Here is a 20,476-nt window from a genome sequence, read left to right as displayed (position 1 = left end):
AATGATTATAACTTTTTCTTGATTCTTTTTTTTTTCTTTTGTGCACTTTTACCCCCTGGAAATAGTCTAAATATGATTGAGTTGAATTTTATGTAATAACAAATTAGTTGCCTGAGGGCAGCAAGGTGACACTGTGGGTGAGTGCTAGAATTTAAGTCAAAAAGACTCATTTTCTGAGTTCAAATCTGTTTTCAAATACTTACTACTGTAAGTGCAAATCACTTATCCGTGTTTGACTTAGTTCTTAATCTATAACATGAACTGGAGATGGAATTGGCAAAGGACTCCAGTATCTTTGCCAAGAAAACCCCAAATAGGGTGATGAAAAGTTGGACACAGTGGAACAACAGCAATAACAATAACAAATTATCCCCTGGATCACCATTATCCTTTGATATATGTTATTTTTTGCTGTTTTCCTGTAACATATTTCATAATATTGCACTCTAACCTGGTATTTCCCATGGATGCCATGTCTTTCTGCCTATAAGTAAAGAAATCAAGTATTTTTCTGGCTAAGGCAATAGCAGGACTCTTTTTCTATCATCTCTACCTTAAGTTTTATATTGACTATTTTTTCAGGAATGGTTGCTTTCACTCTTTTCCCATCCTTCAGAATCAGCAACTTTCTTAAATAGGTCAAAATTGAACTATTTTCATTTTAAAAGTATGTTATTGACACCTTTAACCTTTTGTTTAGTTTGGTGTTGGTTTTGACCTTTATTCTAACTAGTACATGATCTGACACTTTCATAGGAACAATCAGTTACTAAGTGACTCATATCTACGTACCTAGTCATTTTCTATTGGTTAAGATATATTCAATTTCATTTTTTGGGGGTGAAGCAATTGGGGTTAAGTGACTTGCCCAGAGTCACACAGCTAATGAGTGTTATGTGTCTGAGGCCAGATTTGAACTCAGGTCCTCCTGACCACAGGGCTGGTACTCTATCCACTGTACCACCTAGCTTCCCCTATTCAATTTCATTTTTAAAGTGATTTTTGGTACTCACTATGTCCAGTGAGTTTGGACTTTTTTCCTGAACATATTTCTACAGTATGATTAATAGTATCATTAATTTAAAGCTGTAGGGTAACCAATTGTTCAGCTAGGCTGACCTCTTTACTTTATGAATGAAGAACTTAGAGGAGCAGAAAGTTGAAATGATTTTCCAAGGTCACACAAACAGCATGGGAAAAAGCAAGCATTGAAACAGAAGTACTCTGGATCTAAAACTACTTTTCTTTCCAAGTCTTGTGGTTTCTTAATATTTAAATCCTGTTCAAATCCTATTTTCTAAAATTTTTTGCCATCCTTCTCTGTATCTGGCTCTTCTAGGTTAGGCTTGATAATGGAACAAAATGAAATACTTATTGGTCATTCTACTGTGAATAAAACAGAGATTTACTTAACCGCAGTAGGTGAAGGTATTTAGAATATGCATTGATGACATCTTTAGTTAATTTAGCTGAGTGAAACTTCTTTAGTCTAATTGCCACCAACCAAGTATCAGAAAGCTTATCAGATCACCATCTTTATCCACAACCAAATGCCAGAGCTCCCTGGAGCTCCTCCTCTCTGCTATTTACTTAGATGATGAAAAAGTATTATCAATAGTCCAAAAAATTAATCACATTAGCCACTCAGGTTTTGATTTTTCTGTTTATTTTTGTTCAGTAATTCAGTCATATTTGACTCTATGACCCCATGGACCATAGCATGCCAGACCCTTCTATCTTCCACTATCTCTCAAAGTCTATCCAAAGTTGTGTTCATTGCTTTCATGATACTATCTATTTTCTTCTCTGCCATCCTTTATTTTGCCTTTTAACTTTAATCTTTCCCAACACCAGGGGCTTTTCTAATAAGCCCTGTCTTCTCATTATGTGGCCAAAGTATTTAAGCTTCAGCTTCAGTATTTGACCCTCCAGTGAATAGTCTAAATTTATTTCTTTAAGTGTTATTGACTGATTTGACCTTCTTGCTGTCCAAGCGACTCACAAAAGCCTTCTCCAGCACCATAATTCCAAAGTGTGGAATTTGTGGCACTTAACTTTCCTTACAGTCTAACTCTTACAAATATACATTGCTACTGGAAAATCATAGCTTTGAGTAAATGGGCTTTTATCAGTAAGGTGACATCTCTGCTTTTATTGTGCTGTCCAGATTTGTCATAGCTTTCATTCCAAGGAGCAAGAGTTTCTTATTTGTTTGTTTGTTTGTTTGAATTTCATGGCTGCAATCACCATCTGCAATGAACTTTTAGCCCACAAATATAAAATCTAATACTGCTTCCATTTCTTTTTTCATCTCTTTGCCAGGAAGTGATGGGGCCAGATGCCAAGATCTAAGTTTTTTTTTTTTATGTTAAACTTCAAGCCAGAATTTTCACTCTCCTCTTTCACCCTCAATAAGAGGTTTCTTAATTCCTCTTCACTTTTCTGATCTCAGAATGGTATCATCTGATTTTCTGTGATTGTTAATATTTCTCCTGGCAACCTTAATTCTGGCTTTTAATTCATCCAGCCTGACACTTCACATGATATACTATGCACATAAGTTAAATAAGGTGGTAATATATAGCCATATTGTAAATCTTTTTCAATAATACCAATCAGTTGTTCCACATTTGGTTATGTTGCTTCTTGGCCCACATTCATGTTGCTCAGGAGACAAGTAAGACAATCTGGTATTCTCATCTCTTTGAGGACTTTCCCCATTGTGTTGTGATCTGTATATTGAAAGGCTTTAGTGTAATCAATGAAGCAGGGGTAATTTTTTTTTTCCTGGAACTTTCTTGCTTTCTATGACTTGTCGAACTTGGGTAACACTGCATAGCATAGCTCATGGTTTCATTGAGGTATGCAAGCGCCTGTGCCACAATAAAGTAGTAATCTGACAGGGGCTCAAGACTTGAGGTATCAATACTTTGTAAGCAAAAATTATTCTTGTTTGCACTAAGTGAAGGGCTAGGATACTTACCTATACTTAGTATCTATCTATCTATCTATCTATCTATATCTATCTATCTATCTATCTATCTATCTATCATCTATCTATTGATCTATCTATCTATCTATCCATTTATCTATATCTGAATTATAATTTTGTTGCAAGGATTTTGTCAAGTTATTTACAAAATGTATCTATGCTTTACAATTAAAATAATTTAGCTGGCATTTTTTGCATGGAATTTCTGCATATAATCATAATGACCACTTCATGGCAATTATCTGATGAAAATTACATTTCTGTGGCTTTTGGAATCCAAGTGAAATCAATTCTATCAAATTCTTTATTTGTTGCCCCAAGGAGAAATTGCAAGCTACTCTTCCAGGAAGGTCTAGTATCTCTTTTGGTACCCTTTATTGTCTAACTGCAAAAAAAAAAATGATGAAATTAAGTTTATCTACTAGCTTATGAGTTCATCAATTAGTGGAAAAAAAGACCTCACATGTAAAGTACTGCTAAATTGATTTAACATCATAATTATCATAGATGGTCTAAAAAGTATATGATCCTTTTTCTGCTAATCTGTTTCCATTATCATGGCATCAGAAGGACCAAGAACAATGTGGCATTTTTGCCTGTATAATAGATTTTCACAGGCTTCTTTTATAGAGACCTACCTATGATCTATATTCCCAGCTAAAGTTGTCCTCAGATGACATACAATATCATTTCTTGAAAACACAAGGTGTTCCAGAATTTGACACCAACTAGCACTACTTTTGAGAAATTACATTTAATAAGGATAAATATAAAGTGGAGGAGTATAATGAGAAGAACTTGTCAATGATTCTAGAGAAGTCGATTTCCATTTGATATAAGAACATTTTGAACTATTAGAATTATCACAAAAAGGCTAATTCATTAAATAGTGAATTCCCCCTCACTGGAGGTATTCAAGAAGTGATTAGATGATCATTTATCAGGAATACTTTGGAGAATATTTCTGTTTAGGCAAGAATTGGATCAAAATATTCTGAAGAGTCTTTTCTCCCTAATTTCTGTGTGTGTATGTGTGTGTGTCTGTGTGTCTGTGTGCACGTGTGTGCATGTATGTATGCACATGCACATTTGTTAGCCAATGGGATGTAGAAAAATGAACACTGAGCAAAAGATGAAAAAGATTTGGATTGAAGACCTGGAGACTACACTTACTGGTCTACTAAAACTCTTGGTGATTCAATTTCTTCTGCTATAAAATCAAGATACATGGTTAGCTTAGAGTCATTTTAAGGAAGATGCCACATGTGCCAATTATTCTTAGCATTTCTTTAGGGATTATCTCTTTGTTTCCAGAAGAGTAGGGAGGCTGTAGATTAGGCCCCACTAATTGGGAATTTTTTTTCCTTCTAGTTAGCAATTTTCACTTTTCAGCCAAATTTTCCTACTACTTTCAGAACCAAAGAAAGATTCATTTAGTAAATGGCCCCAAACAATACCCTCTCAAACCCACTTCAATCCATTATATAAGGTACACCACAAGGCAATGCCATTATTGTTGCTTGCCTTGCTATACATACTATTACTACAGGTGATAGGTTCTTCAGTTATCACATCTAAAATGATTTCAGGTCAACTTTACTTAATAGATAAAAACATTTACAAAAAAGCTCATTTTAAAAATAGCTACATCTTTTAAAATACTGACATAAAATGCATATTTGTTAGGATAAATAAACAATGGATGGTATGACATAAATTGGAGTAAAGATTAAATTTTCTTTCTGAAGAATTCAAAAGCTTTATTACAAAGTTTAAAAATATACAACAGATTAAAAGTTTTTTTCTGATCTACAAATGCATCCTATTTTGCTGACAAAATGACATAGGCTGCACAACTTTAGTTTTCTGAACAAATGTGTAATTTATGAACACTTTATTTTAGGTTTCTACCTTCTCCTCTGAGTCAGTAGGTTTTTTAAACCAAAAAAAATCTACATCAACTTTTATGTTCTAATTTATATATTTCTCCTATGGATATTAAGCTGCTGAAATGAGCATTAATCTGAAATTTAAATTTATTTGATAATTTTTTAAAGTGTGAAGCTATTGAAATGAGATAATTTTAACTATGCAAGTTTTCATTCATTCATGAGGTTAACATTTGCTGAACTTGACCTAAGTACAACACTCACTTTGGGAGATAAAATATAAATATATAACACCTGCTATCAATAATAAAAGTAAGTTATATTTTTGTGTTGATTTACATTTGGCCCATGACTTTCCTCATAGCAACTCTGCTGTACCTAGAATTTATGATTTAATATGTGATGAAGTCAGAACCTGTGAGGATTACTAGCCAAATAATCACACATGCATCATCTGCCACTTTCCTCATGTGCAAAATGGTGTTAATAATGCTAATCCTACCTACCTCACAGTGTCATATCATTTTGTTAGGAACCAGATTAGAATGAAGATGTGGAAGAACAGGAAATAAAAGGAAATATTCTCTACAACACACAAAAAAGAATAATTATTTAATGGTAGAATACTTTTTACAATCACACACATGTGGATCTGAAAATATTTATGCCATTCTCCTAGGACAAATCTATGAGTTTTCCTTACTGACAGTAAGTTAAACTGGACTAATGTGGTAGGAACTTGATTTCTTGTCAACCTGAAACTGATGCTGAGTTGGAGTGGTGATTCAAAACAACTCAAGATTGTGTACATTTCCCTTCCCCTGTGTTCTAAAATATGCCTACTGTTGATTAGTTTACGATGATAACTTAATTGATAGGAAATTTATGAGTGGGATCATATTTCTTACCCAATTTCTGTAAGTATCAGATATATAAAGAATACTATGCTCATTTGCTTAATATAAACTATTTTATGTTAATAGTGAATCTTAATTTGAATCCATTGGTAGATTTAACCACATTGAAAACTAATTGAATTTAAAATGCAAAATAATTAAAATAGCAAGCCAAGGAAATCATTCAAAATATAATGTATAAGTAGACAAAATATGCAGACACTAAAGATAATTTCTGTTGTTATGAGTGGCAGTTATAGAAAGTGAGGTTGGCAAGAAGAGAGAGCTACAGCTCTTAATGACAGCTGGAGAGGAAGACTTGCCCAGATGGTCCTAAATAAAAATAAAATAAAATAAAATAAACCCTAATCAATGAGAAGTGATTGACTCCTTCCTAGTCAATCCTTAAAGGCTCTAGAGCAATTGATCCTTAATACCGTATTATGGAAGTAAGAAGAAAGTAATAGAAACTCAATGGGCTATTAACCTTGTTATATAATCAGAGAGACAGCCGTTGGCCAGAAAATGGTGCGTTCCATTCCCGTGGACCATGCATTACCCAGAAGCATCTAGCATTTGTTTAATACTCTAAATTTCTCAGAAATAACTATCAGAAAACCACAATTTTGACTGACATCACTTTCCTCCTAAGAAGCATATGATCATACTAGCAATTGTCTTCAGGAAACTACCAGCTAATGTGAAAAAATGAGACAAAGTAAATCTCAAAATCTGAATGCAAGCTATTAAGGGTTAATTTTTATGTAGGCAACAATAGATCGTAGTTGTTTATCCTTCATTCTCAATTGACTTGCAAGTGAATTAAATGAGGCAGGGCTGTGTAAAGCACCAGCCTCTCTCCTCCAGAGCCATTTGGGTCTAATAGAAAGACATAGGTCAGGATGATTGGAGACAGCCCAGGATGTAGTGGGAGACTTTGGCCTTTTTAAAATAAGGTCTTTCCCAGGTCTCAGTTTGTCTGAGATAACACACATTCAGTGACCAAGGTTAGGTAAAAAACACAAAATGAGGCAAAGAAAAATGGCCTCTTTTACTTAGTAAAAAAAATAGTAATAATCTGGAGGAGGAAGACCCTCAGGGTTTCTGGCTAAAACAGAAAAAAAATGTTGTTTACACTCCCTCTGAGGCAACAAAACTCAAACAACAACCAACCAATGCTTGGGCTTGGGCCCCTTACTACAATATACAGTAGTTTAAAGGTTGAAAAGAAAAAAAAACATGAACATCTTTGCCAAATTAACTCTACTTTCCAGTTGTGCAATATCTATCAACTCCTTTACCTAAAATTCTACATCAGGACATCATGTCACTTTTCTTGGCTACATGTTCCCTCCTTTTTAGCACTTTGTAGAAATTGCTGGCTTTTAGAAATGAACAGATGGACTCAGACTAAAGAAAAGGAGAAAGAATAGAAAAGAAAGTACATTTGCTAGAGCATACATAACAGGAAAATCGGTAGGGTTCTTTTACTAATGCAGACACATAGACCTGAAACTGTCATAAAACATAACACCGTGAAATGGATTGAAAACCATTTCCTTGATTGGTAAGTGTTGGAAGGTTATATCTATGTTGAATTTCGGCACAATGTAGTATATCTGTACATACTAGAATATAGAGATCTAGTGAGACCCAGGGAAAGTAAATTCACCTTTTTTTTTAAGCTTCATTCCATAAGATGTAAAGTGGGAGTGGTTTGGACTTTTTATAGTGGTGGCAAAAAATAAGGTTGTATGTGTGCTAATGTATATTTCTGTGCATCAATATGCATGTATATTATGTATAACATCACTTTAGCTTTGTAAAAAGAGACATGCTACTGAATAAAGTATAACATTAAAGCATTATACAACTAGTATACATTCATATGGGATTCCTGCAAGCTAACAAGCTTTTCTAAAAGGTACAAAGGAGAAAAATGGCTGTGACCAACAAAAGACTTAATGTATTCTATACTTACTAGGCAAACCATAGGAAAATACACTACTACAGCAGTCCTAGGTGGTGAGCTCCCCCTTACACAGATTGTGCATTAGGTGCTTTGCAATTACTAGTCCCTATCATTTTATGTTACAAAAACAAAACAATAACAACAAAAAAGCTTTGACTTAAAAATATAAAGTTTTATTTCATTTCAAAATTTGATTTCAAAACTGTAGGGTTTTTTTAATTTATGACATTCGAATATTTCAGACCACTAGATTCTAGACTAGTAGCTTTAATATTAAATGGAATCATTGTTGAATATATGTTAGACATGTATACAAAAACATGAATTACCACTTCTATCAAACCAACAGCTATGAAAAAAATATCTACCAAAGGACCAAGATTCCATTCTCTTTGTAGGTGAAAAACTTTATTTTTCTTCTAGTAAAAAGGAGTCAAGCACACAGTGTGGATCATATATGTTGAGTGGCCCAGAGTCAATACCTCTTAATTTTTTTTTCCTCTCAGTACACACAATCTTTTTCAGAGATCATTTATAAATGTGTTCTAATGTTTAAAATTCCATAAATTTATTAAAAGATTCCTACATTTTTCTTTTTGTGTGTATATGTGAGGCATTCGGGGTTAACTGACTTGCCCAGGGTCATACAACTAGTAAGTGTCAAGTCTCTGAGGTTGAATTTGAACTCAGATCCACTAACTCCAAAGCTGGTGCTCTAAACAGTGCACCACCTAGGTGCCCCTTGCAAATAGCATTTGAAGTAACTGGGTATGTCAGCCTAGAGAAGAGGAGAAACATCATAGTGCTCTTTAAATATTTGAAGAGCTATTATGTGGAAGTATTCATTTTGTTCTGTTGAGCTTCAGGAGACATAGAAGAATTCAAAGTGATATGGGTATGTTGCAGAGCAGCAGATTTCAGATCAACATAAGGCAAAACTTGGTAAAAAATGAGAACTATCCCAAAATGGGATGAGGTGCTTCAGAAGTTGGTATGTTTCTTCACAGATTTCTTTAAACAAAGGCTTGATGTTCAACATTTTGTGACTATTGTTCAGTGAGGAGTGATATCTCAATGCCTTGAAGTTTTGGGTAAGGCAACTACAGGTCTGTCCTAATGCATTTCAAGGAAAGGAAAATCAATATTACCTCTACCTCCTGATAAAAACAAACATACAAACAAATCAAAGATGTCTATTGGTTTTTTTGTTTGTTTGAATTTTTGGTCATTTATTGCTCTTAATATCTTTTTTCCTCTGTTATTTTCTAATTCATTCCCATTGGAAAACTTGATTTAGGAAAGCTTCTTGTATCAGCTATTTATATGTTAGGTTGAATAAAATTCAATTTGTTATTTGTCTCAGACAGGGTTATATTTTAAGCCTTTTCTCTCACAAAATCAAAGATTTTAACTTCTGTTAAAGAATTATTATATGCTAACTAGCAGGAAGGAAAAAGACACTTACCCCTAATGCTAGGTTCCTTGATGGCCAGCTATCACTGTGAGAGATACAATATGGTTTTTTTTTTCCCCCCAGGAAAATGTAAAATCTTAGAGGAAACTATTTTCCATTTTTCTCTGTATTTTCAGTGCACAGTGTAATGCTTTTCTTACAGGAGGCTATTGATAAACCTTTTTTTTAGGATTAAATTAAATTTTTATGATATATAAATTTGGCTCACACTTGTGAATGTTGATAAGACAGACAACGATATTATTAAAATTGGACTGTGATTTCATTTATTAGTGCAAAAAAGCCACTCTTTTATTCCTGTTTAATAAAAATTTCTCAATTTTATTACCCACAATCTATTACCAGCTTTGGCCTCTTTCCTGATCTTCAGTCCCAGATTTCATCTCATTCCTGGACATTCCCCATTTGGAAGTCCTACTCTTATCTCAGACTCATTATTTCTATAGGTTAATCTTTGTTCCTGACTCATTCAGGGTAAGATTTATCCAAAATCCTTCATTTTACTTCTGGATGTAATTATTACTTATGAGTTTAAGACTTACTATTCTTAGTTGGAAACAAAAAACAGGGAAGTGAACAAACTGCCCTTCATTACTGGAGTGTTTCTTTCCACCAGTGCTATTCCTTATATGTTTTCTGACTTCTCAGAATTTGGATCTTACCTGATTAGGTATAAATTCTGTTGGAATATATGCTAAGAATCTTTGTGGGATCTACTAATTCACATATTTCTTGTCAGTTACCATTTTTCTCATGAGTAACTTTCGCTTGTATCCTCAACTTATAGTGATATTGAGTGATGCAGAGAATCAGAGAAAATCACCATCAAAAATACCCAAAGGAAGTGTCTGAAATGGGTATCTATATTCTATGTTATTTAGTTATTTCTAAATAACTATTATCTACATTATATAGGGTTAGATCCTAAGGTTGAAATGAACTAACAGTCACCTAACCATTGTAAATAAATTAAGAATCACAATAATTCTCAAAATGTGTGTTACTGCTCCAAGACAGCAAACCATGATATAGATGAATAGGCCAAGAACAATTCAAGAAGATATTTGACTTCAGTCCTGGATGTCTTAAAACTTATGCAAGTTGAAATACAGGTACATATCACTATTGTTTAGACAAATGCAAATCAAAACAACTCTGAGGTACCATGTCACACCTATCAGATTGGCTAACATGACAAAACAGGAAAATGATAAATGTTGGAGAAGATGTGGGAAAATTGGAACACTAATACATTTGTGTTGGAGTTGTGAACTGATCCAACCATTGTGGGAAAAAATTTGGAACTATGTGATATAAAACTGCATACCCTTTGACCCAGAAATACCACTTCAAGGGATGTATCCCAAAGAAATCATAAAAATGGGAAAAGGACCTACATGTACAAAAATATTTATAGCAGCCCTTTTTGTCGTGGCCAAGAATTGGAAATTCAGAGGATGCACATCAACTGGGAACTGGTTGACCAGGTTGTGATATATTAATGTAACATAATACTATTGTGCTATAAGAAATGATGAGCAGGTGGACTTCAGAAAACCTAGACTTATGTGAACTGATGCTAAGTGAAGTCAGCAGAACTAGGAGAACACTGTACACAGTAACAGCCACATTGTGTGATGACTAACTTTCATAGACTTAGCTCTTCTTAGAAATGCAAGGATCTAAGATAACTCCAAAATACTCATGATGAAAAATTCTACCCACATCCAGAGATAGAATTTTGGAGTCTGAATTCAGATAGAAGCATATTATTTGCTCTTTTTTGTTTTTGTTTTGTTTTGTTTTGTGTTTTCTTTCTCATTCTTCCTCCCATTGGTTCTAATTCCTCTTTACAACATGACTAATGTGAAAAATATGCTTAATATGAATGTATAGGTAAAGCCCATCTCAGACTGCATGCAATCTTAGGGAACTGGGAGAGGAAGAGGGGGAAGAAAATTCAAAACTCAAAATCTTATGGAAGTGAATGTTGAAAACTAAAAATTAATTAATTAATTAAAAAAAAAGAAATACTAGTGCAATCATAAAGCCATATTCCAAATTTACATAAAGCTAGGTTGGGACTTTTTAAAAGCCCTAGGAATGCTATTAGACTTTTCAACTTTAAAGTTGCCTTGGCTATAATCCAGCATAGTTTAACTGGCATCAAAATCAGAGAAGTCTAGTTTGAGATAAGATAGGGGAAGAATTTAAAATGAATCAGTGACTATAGGAAGGCTGTTTAATCTCAGGTGAGAAGAATAAGAATACTATTTCAGGGCAACTTACATAATTTCAGGCATTATGCCCTTCATGAGCTGGGATCATCCTCCACCTATTTCAGTCTAGAGGCAATTGGAATCAAGTGAGCAAGTCTGATAAGTAGGATCTAGGAAGTGAGAAGAGGAATTTGAGTCAAGAACTCAAAGTATTGCGCATAGTGGGCATGCAATATCTGTTATTTTGTTGTTCAGTCATTTCAGTCATATTGAGCTCTCTGTGACCACATGTTGATGTTTTCTTGTCAAAGATATTAGAGTAGTTTGCCATTTCCTTCTCCAGCTCATTTTACAGATGAGAAAACTGAGGCAAATAGAGTTAAGTGACTTGTGCAGGCTCACACAGATGGTAAGTGTCTGAGGCCAGATTTAAACTCACAAAGATGAATCTTCCTGATCCTGGCACTCTATCTACTTTGCCACCTAGCTTCCCTACATGTTATACTAGAATAAGATTCTAAGATTCAGAGGATAGCTAACTTCCACATAGTCAATTAACAGCTAGGTATGGAATCCCAGACTCAAATTCATGTATCTTAATTCTAAACCCAATGCTTTGTCTTCTACATTATAGTTCCACCATTTAACATAAACACTGACCATTCCAACTCTCTATTCTATCCATCAGAAAGAATAAAGATCAGAGATGTTACTAGACTTCCTCAAATAGATGTGTCTACTGACTTCAGGTTGTATTAAATACTACTGACTCAGTAACAGTAGGAAGAGAGCACATCATTGAACAATACTATTTGCTTCTCCTCCTCTCACTAACAATCTCTTCATTTTGTTGAAATAAATATAAAATACAAAAAGGTTAAAAAGAGTTAGTCACAGTGGGAATAAGTATTGAAGCTTGAGAATCCTATCACCAGTAGTTCAATTTGCATATACAATATTTCACTGACTGCATCCCTTTTTTAATTGTAAGCACCGTCTCTACCTATGAGTGACTTTATTAAGTCTCTGTACTTCTGCCAATAGCAGGGCTCAGAAAGAAGCTCAGAAATATATAGACTTTTATTTCCATTTATATTTTCACTAGGATTCTAGAACATCTACTCTAATAAGTAGTCTTGTTGAAACTTTTAAACTTTATCTTCTTATTGACAATTTTAGGCCTTTATATGCTTTCTTATATGTACTTACAGGAGTGCCTTAAGAAAAACCTAAGTAAAGACTAAGTGTATATTTCATAAACAACTGTGTAAAAGGAAAGTTGGAAATATAATTCCATTTTTTCTCTTGGAAATTGTCTGAAGACCTCAGTACAAAAAGAAGACTAGGTATAGTTATTAGTAAATGTAGGCTTTCCTTGGACTCATAAGCAGAAAAGGCGGACCCTTTCTGGTTAGACTGCACTAGAAGTGTTTGAGTATATTTTTGAGTAAACTGAAAGATGTGTCAAAGTCAAATATTATATGAAAAAATTTTAAAGCCTTTTAAAATATTTTAATGAGTACTAACAACTCTAATTAATGGTGAATATATTATTTAAACATACATGGTTTTAAACATCAACAGTGTAGTGTTCCAGTAATCTGATTTTCTAATTGCTCTTCCCTGACACAATAGTATTCCATTTTTAGCTTTCCCTCATACACTTGCTAAATACAACATTTTTTCCTACTTAATAGTATTTTTTTCAATCACAAGGAAAGATAGTTTTCAATATTCACTTTTATAAGATTTTGAATTGCATTTTTTTTCCCACAGTGTCCCCTCCTCAAGATTGCAAGCAATCTTATATAGGCTATACATGTACAATCATATTAAACAAATTTCCACATTAGTCATGTTGTGAAAAAAAAAAAGAATCAGAACAAAAGAGAAAAACCTTGAGAGAAAAAAAGAAAGAAAATAGTATGTTTCAATCTGCATTGAGACTCCCTAATTTCTTCTCTGGATGTGGACAGTACTTTTAATCATGAATCCCTTGGAATCGCCTTAGACAGTTGCATTGCTGTGAAGAGCTATGTCTATCAAACTTAGTCATCACACAGTGTGGCTGTTACTATGTACAATGTTCTTCTGGTTCTGCTCACTTCATTCAGCATCAGTTCATATAGTAAGTCTTTCTGAAGTCTGCTTTCTTATCCTTTCTTATAGAACAACAGTATTTTGTTTCATTCATATTACACAACTTGTTCAACTATTACCCAATTGATGGGCATACCTTCAATTTCCAACATTTTGCCATCATAAAAAGAGCTGCTATTTTTGTAGGTATGCATCCCTTTTTTTTTTCATTTTTTATGATCTTTTTTGGGATACAGACCTAGAAGTAAACACAACTCTTGAAAAAAAGTGGGAGATGGGGTGTGTGGCCAAGCATTGGTGAGGACAATGTCATGGCAGAAGCTCCAGCCCTGCAACCTCTCTTGCCCTGTTGTGGGGAGCATCGTCCCAGTGGCCTCTAGGCACCAAGAACAGGCTATGCTGAGACTCTAAGCCCCTGTACTCAGAGCTGTTACTGGTGCATTCAGCCACAGACTGCCTGAGAGGCAGCATGTTTTATGCTGTGAGAAGAGGCAGCAAGACCAACATGTTTTGGATGTGGAGCGTTGTCAAGCAAAAGTGAACCATTTCCTTCTGGCCCATTCAATAATTTTGCTACTGAGGATGAGGCCTTGGCCTCGGCCTGAAATATTGCAGGCTCTGATCATTCAACAGAGCAGAAAAAGAAATGTGACACACAAGACTACGAAGTAAAGCCAAACAAGAGACCCTGTGAGCCATCAGATGAAGAGGAAAGGCCTTGCTTAAAGCTTGCAAAACAAAATACAGACTCCAGACCTTCACCTAACAAAGATACGTTTTTGTGTATGGGAAATGCAACTGCTGTTTATACAGAAGGCTGCTGCTCCAGGAATGGGAGGAGTATCAGCACTTGGTGTCTACTGGGGGCCAAGCCATCCCCTAAATGTGGTTGATAGACCTCCTGGGTGACAGACAAACCAAAGACCAGAAATACATGCTGTCTGTAAAGAAATCAAAGCAGTCAACAGTCAAAATATCAGTATGCTTGTTCTCTACAAAAATAGTGTGTTTACTTTTAGTGGTATAATGAGTTGGGTTAAAGACTGGAAGAAAAACAGTTGGAAAGCAAGCACAGGAAAAGATGTCATTAACAAAAAAGACTTTGTCAAGCTTGATAGTTATTCAAACCACAGACATTAACTGAGTGAACATTCCTGGTCATTTAGGATTTGCAGGCAATGAAGAAGCTGATAGATTAGCAAAAGAAGGAGCTAAAAAATTTCAAGACTCAACATAGCATAATTGTTATAATCTAATTAAAGAGCAAACCAATTAATCTTTACTCATGATTTGTGTGAAAATTTACCTACAAGACATAAACTGTTGCAGATGGACTTGGGAACATTCCTGTTTGCTCAGAAAGATTGTGTACCTTTCTACTGAAATATGGTTCAGTGTATTAAACTACCATTCACTTAAAGAAGTGACAAATAAGTACTTGGCCTACTAGGCTGAAAAATAAAAGTGTGAATATATTATATTGTCTAAACAAAAAACATGGATTGATTTATCCAAGGATAATTTTTAGAATATAGGCCAATATACCACCAAATGGTAGTAACATTGCAAAATTATAGTATAGAAGTCTCATATTTATACTCCAAATATCTGAGAATTACATATTTAAAATGTCACCAGTTGTGACATACCAGTAATATCATTTGTAAACATAGATTTAGGGAATAAAACATCATCATTATAAATAAACATTCTAGAATACCCATTACATACAGTAAGGATGTATTGAGATAATATTGTTGTTTAGCAGTCACACTACTAGGAAAGGAATTTTATCATAGAAATCAAGAAATTATTCTACATTTTAGTTCTAACAACTTCCTTTAGGAATATTCTTCCATGTGGTTCATGACCCACAAAATGTACTCATCTTTAATCTCAGGTATAGTCTATTTTTTATTTCTACATTTAGAAGATATTCCTTTGAAAAAGGAAATGCATGGATATACATTTTTTTCTGAGTAAAGTTGATCAGAAGACATTATTACCTTTATAAAGCCCAGCCAAGATTTTTAAAGACTGTGTCTCCATAATATCTATATATTCCTTAGCATGGTTTACTCTGCATGTGTTACTATATATGTGATATATATAAAAGAAATATAATACGTGCTTATGTTACATGCATTTTCATATGCACACACAAGCACACATATGCACAGTACACTTTTTGCATATGTTTTATATATACTTATATACGTAAATGTTGCAATATAAGTTCTTTGATTATTCCACTGTTTTCTTTGTATCATTCATGCTTAGTAAAATGCCCAGCACACAGCAGGCACCTACTGAGTGTTTATTGATTCCTTTTAGTTGATTGGAATTCAAATGTCTGTCTCCCCTTAAAAAATTAAAAGGATTAAAACAAATCCATGGTTTAGATAAAATACAATAAGACAACAGCTAACCAATAAATCAATTATTGCTGGTAAACTGAGAATACCAAATTTTCTAACTCAGTGGAAACAATAAACTCATTTTTATGTAGGCATCTCATGAGTTAAGATACGTAAAATATGCAAGAAGTCTACAGCATGATACCAAAAATATCTAAAGGGGACAGAAACTTTTCGTTTTAACAGTAGGACCGTTTCAGTGCTTGTCATCCATTTTTGGCTAGCTGCCATTTTTTCCCCATTTTTATTGAAGTTTCAAGGAAATTTACATGGTAAATTTACAAACTATCTAGAGTGTGATAGGAATTGACTCATAAAATCAGAGTTCTATTTTGGGTCTTCTAATTTGGTGGTAGGTGAGTAGAATCAGAAAAAAAGTCAGATTAAAAAGGTCTTCAAAGACACCTTAGGGACCCTTCTTTGTTGTGAGCAGGCATTGCTTTAAGTTTGACTTCCAAAATATATGAAAATATGTTGATCATTCCCTCTCGGCCTAAGCTATCCCTCCTGCACCCCTTACAGAAGTATTGTCCCAAGATATTCTATAAAAAAGCATGATGATATTTCCTTGAAGGAAGGAGGAGCACCAGCCTCAGACATGTCCAAATGATAACAACAGTTCAACAGAGAAATAGCAAAGGAGAGCTTTATAAGCAGAGAGGAATGACAGTTATGGAAGAAGAGTAAAGCAGATAATAGACAAAGTTACTCAATGGAAGATGGAGTCTTAAGAGGTGTTTCAGAGATGATCTATCCTTAGGAACTCAGTGTCTCAACAATATTTACTTTCTCAGTGGCATAGTTGTCTATGGGGGATTACACTGTTTGAGAAATAGCAAAAGTTTTATAACATGATTTTGCCTTGTTATTTACTTTACTATTCTGTCATTATTATATACTTTGCTTTTTGATTCTTGTCTCCTTTATTTTTTGGTAGATAAGATACTAGATGGACACTTGAAACCTACAGTCATAATTTTGATCATTTAAAACACCCACACAGAGAACCTGGTGCAGCAAGTACTGATAGAATTAAATGAGCACTTTATTACACTTGCATATTAGAAAGAACTATAAAGATGTTGTTAAGGACATGCTTGAGCAACAAACAAGGCCCATCATTTTTTTTTTATAGCAACATCTTGCAGGAGGACAAACTGAGTATTTGGGATAGAGTAAATATTAAAAGAATAGGGGCAGTTAGGTGGTATAGTAGATAGAATACCAGGCCTAGAGTCAGTGAGACCCAAGTTCAAATCTGTATTCAGACACTTACTAGCTATTTGACCCTCAGCAAGTCACTTAATATTGTTGACTTCAGTTTCCTCTTCTACAAAATGAGCTGGAGAAGGAAATGGCTGACCTTGCCACTGTCTTTGCCAAAAAACCCCAGATGGGGTCACAAAGTGTTGGATACAACTAAAATAATTGAAAAACAAGAACAACAGTATTAAAAGACATTCCTTTGTAACTATGAACTAAAGAATATGGGGAATTTATAGAAAGTCATGAAAAAGAATAATCCAAGAGAAGATATATACAATAAAAATATGTACTGGAGGAGTGAGTACCCACATACGTGATTTTGCAGAACAATTTGAATATGGATATATCAAGAAGTTTCCCTGTTTAATATTAAATTGTAACAGAGTGAGGAGAGGGAATTAGCATTTATATAGCACCTACTACATTCCAGGCACTGTGCTAAACACTTTAGAAATATTATTTCATTTCATCTGGAGACATTTACCAGATATATACATATCTATTTGTTGTTTGGATGAAAGAAAATAATAATGACATGAATTTTGACTCAGACAACCTGGGCACAATCACTTGGTCACACAAAATAAAATTATTTATTGTTATTGATTCTCTTTTTTAATAATGACTAGTCCACAAAATTCTTGTGTGAACAAATTGAATAGTGAAAGTAAATTATAATTTTGTGAATTACAAAAGGACTGTGAAATGTAATGTGTGATTATTTAGGATCCTGAAGAAATGATCATTCAAGATATCCCTGAGTACCTTTACTGGTAAGGATTCACCATCATCTCTTGCAGTTCATTACATTTTTGGACAGTTCTAAATGTTGTTAATTTTTTTTTTTGTATAATGAGTTGAAAAACAATTCCCTACAGTTTTCATAAATTTCTCTTAGATAGTTCCCTTGGAATCACACAGAACAAATTCAAAGAACTCCAACATTTTGAAGAATTAATATGTCAATGGCTCTTTAGTTCAACTGGCATGACCCCATTGAATTCCCTATCAGATAACTCTCATAAACAGTTGATACCCAAAATACTTAAATAACTAATGGAACTACCTAAAAGAAAGTAATTTCATTATGTCAAAAGCATATAGGGGCATCTAGTTAGCATAATGGATAGAGCACCAGCACTGGAGTCAGGAGGACCTGAATTCAAATCTGGCCTCAGACACCTACTAGCTGTGTGACCCTGGGCAAGTCACTTCACCCCAATTGCCAAAAAATGTATATGAACACATAATTCTTTTAAAAGTTGCAAACTGTAGTGCAAGAACATACAACTGCAAAGCAAAGACATGAAGTAATCCTCCAAACTATTAATAATCACATCTTGAGGGAAAAAAATCCAAGCTTTATGCTTAAATCCAACAAATAAGCAAAGGTGACACAAGATGGAATAATAAATGGTATAGAGTAGATGCAAAGCAATTTAGATTTATGCTAAGAAAGTCTCTACTTTTTGACCCAGAAATTCTACTAGACTATTGTCCCTGAAATTTCAGTGACAAAAAGAAAGGAGAGCCAAAACAACAACAACAACAACAAAAACACATTTGTAGTAGAACTTCTCTTTTTCTTGAAAGTTTCGAAGGGGTGGTCCTATTTTCAAGTACTCCTTGAAGAGGTCTAGGGGTTTTGGGGTGCTGGGACCCCAAGATCATGGTACCGGGCCCTGTCTGAAAGAATTCAACTCAAATCTTCTTCAGCCAGAGGAACAGTTTATTAGTGGTAAAACATATAGGCCAGGTAACACCCGTAAGGATGAGCGGGCATGAGAGGTTCTCAGCCTTGTGGGCCTGAGATTCTCAGCATCTGAATGAGGGCCAAGGTGGATCTTAAATACTAAAGTAACTTTGGGTGGCCAGAGAAAGGGGTTGGGTAAAGGGTGTAGATAACAATTCTAATTGGGGAGGTGGGCAAGATTGAATAGACAATGGGAATAGATAATGGAGGAACAGGAAGGCAGAAGTTTGAAAGGCATCTGCACAAAAGCAAGGTGGGGCTAGGACTTTCAAAAGGAGATAAAGGAAGGCCTTTCTGGGCCTATAGACAAGAGGGAGCCTAAGGATTTTAGGGCACATCTGAATAAAGATTAAAAGGTAAAGCTAAGGCTTTCAAAGGGAGATGAGGGTCTGGGGCCTGTGAGTCAGATTCCCTTTGAGGCAAAGGGTGAAGATCTTGGCTTGGGCCCCGCCCTCATCACTCCTCTGAAACATACTGTCTGTGTGATACTGGGCAAGTCAGTTAATGTCTCTGCTTGGGTTTACCCAACTATAAAACTGGCTTAACAATAACACTTTCTTCACAGGTTGTTAAAAGGACCAAATGAGATGGTATCTGAAAAGCACTTACCACTCTACCTTGTACATAGTATGCACTGAGTAAACACTTATTTTATTCGCTTGTTCAGTTCTTTAAGAAACTTTCTAAAGCTATAAGTTGCATAAAAACTGGTGATCTGCATTGGTAGAAGGAAATTTCATCACCAGGCAGTTTTCTATATCAATGAAAGCACAGATCCAGTCAGTGTTCCTGTTACATATTTCAAATTTTCTGCATATTCTGAATACATCTCTTTACACATTGCCCCCTTGACTCCCTAAATTCTGCTCTATTCTTTTTGAAGGTGACAGCTTCTTTCATAGTTCTTCAACTTTGAAAATATCCTAGAAGTCTTACCCAATGTCAACATTCTTCAGGTGAAGGTGGAGAAGCAAAACTTGATATACAATTTTCAGGTCTTTTACATAGCTCACCTTCCCTTCCAACGAGGCATACACACACTACATATACACTTACATAAATATACATATATACCTAAACATAATATGTTTAAGATATACTATGTAGAGTAAACAAATATATATTAATACAATAAATGTGTGTGTGGAACCACATGGCAGATGACCACAGACCATTTTGCAATTGATTTGTCATTAGTAAAATATTGGATGTCCTGTATCACACCATAAAATGTTAGATATCATCTTCATCATTCTAGACTCTGAGCAGATTAAAGTAGGACCTGCCCCAGATCACACTGCAAAGGAGACCAAGTTTTCTTTGGTACCTCCCTACCTTCTTGATACTACATCTTTACAAAATCTCTGAGCTGTAAGTGATCAGTGTCCTTTCCTGAGTGTTCTTGAGGAAAATATTTAGCCCCTTTTGGACTCAAATTTCTTCATTTGAAAAATTAGGAGTTTAGGCTGTACATTGTCTATATACACTATATAAACCA

At 34.5% G+C, this 20,476-nt stretch overlaps 1 pseudogene; it reads left to right on the top strand.

Annotated features, from left to right (window-relative positions):
* The first annotated feature begins 14,011 nt into the window (after positions 1–14,011).
* Positions 14,012–14,779, top strand: LOC110214680 (ribonuclease H1 pseudogene; annotated as a pseudogene).
* The last annotated feature ends 5,697 nt before the right edge of the window (positions 14,780–20,476 follow it).

This window comes from Phascolarctos cinereus, unplaced genomic scaffold, assembly GCF_003287225.1.
Source record: "Phascolarctos cinereus isolate Bilbo 61053 unplaced genomic scaffold, phaCin_HiC Scaffold_4;HRSCAF=312, whole genome shotgun sequence".
Lineage (NCBI taxonomy): Eukaryota > Metazoa > Chordata > Mammalia > Diprotodontia > Phascolarctidae > Phascolarctos > Phascolarctos cinereus.
The sequence above is the reverse complement of the archived record's forward strand: the minus strand, read 5'-3'. Positions and strand labels throughout refer to the sequence as shown.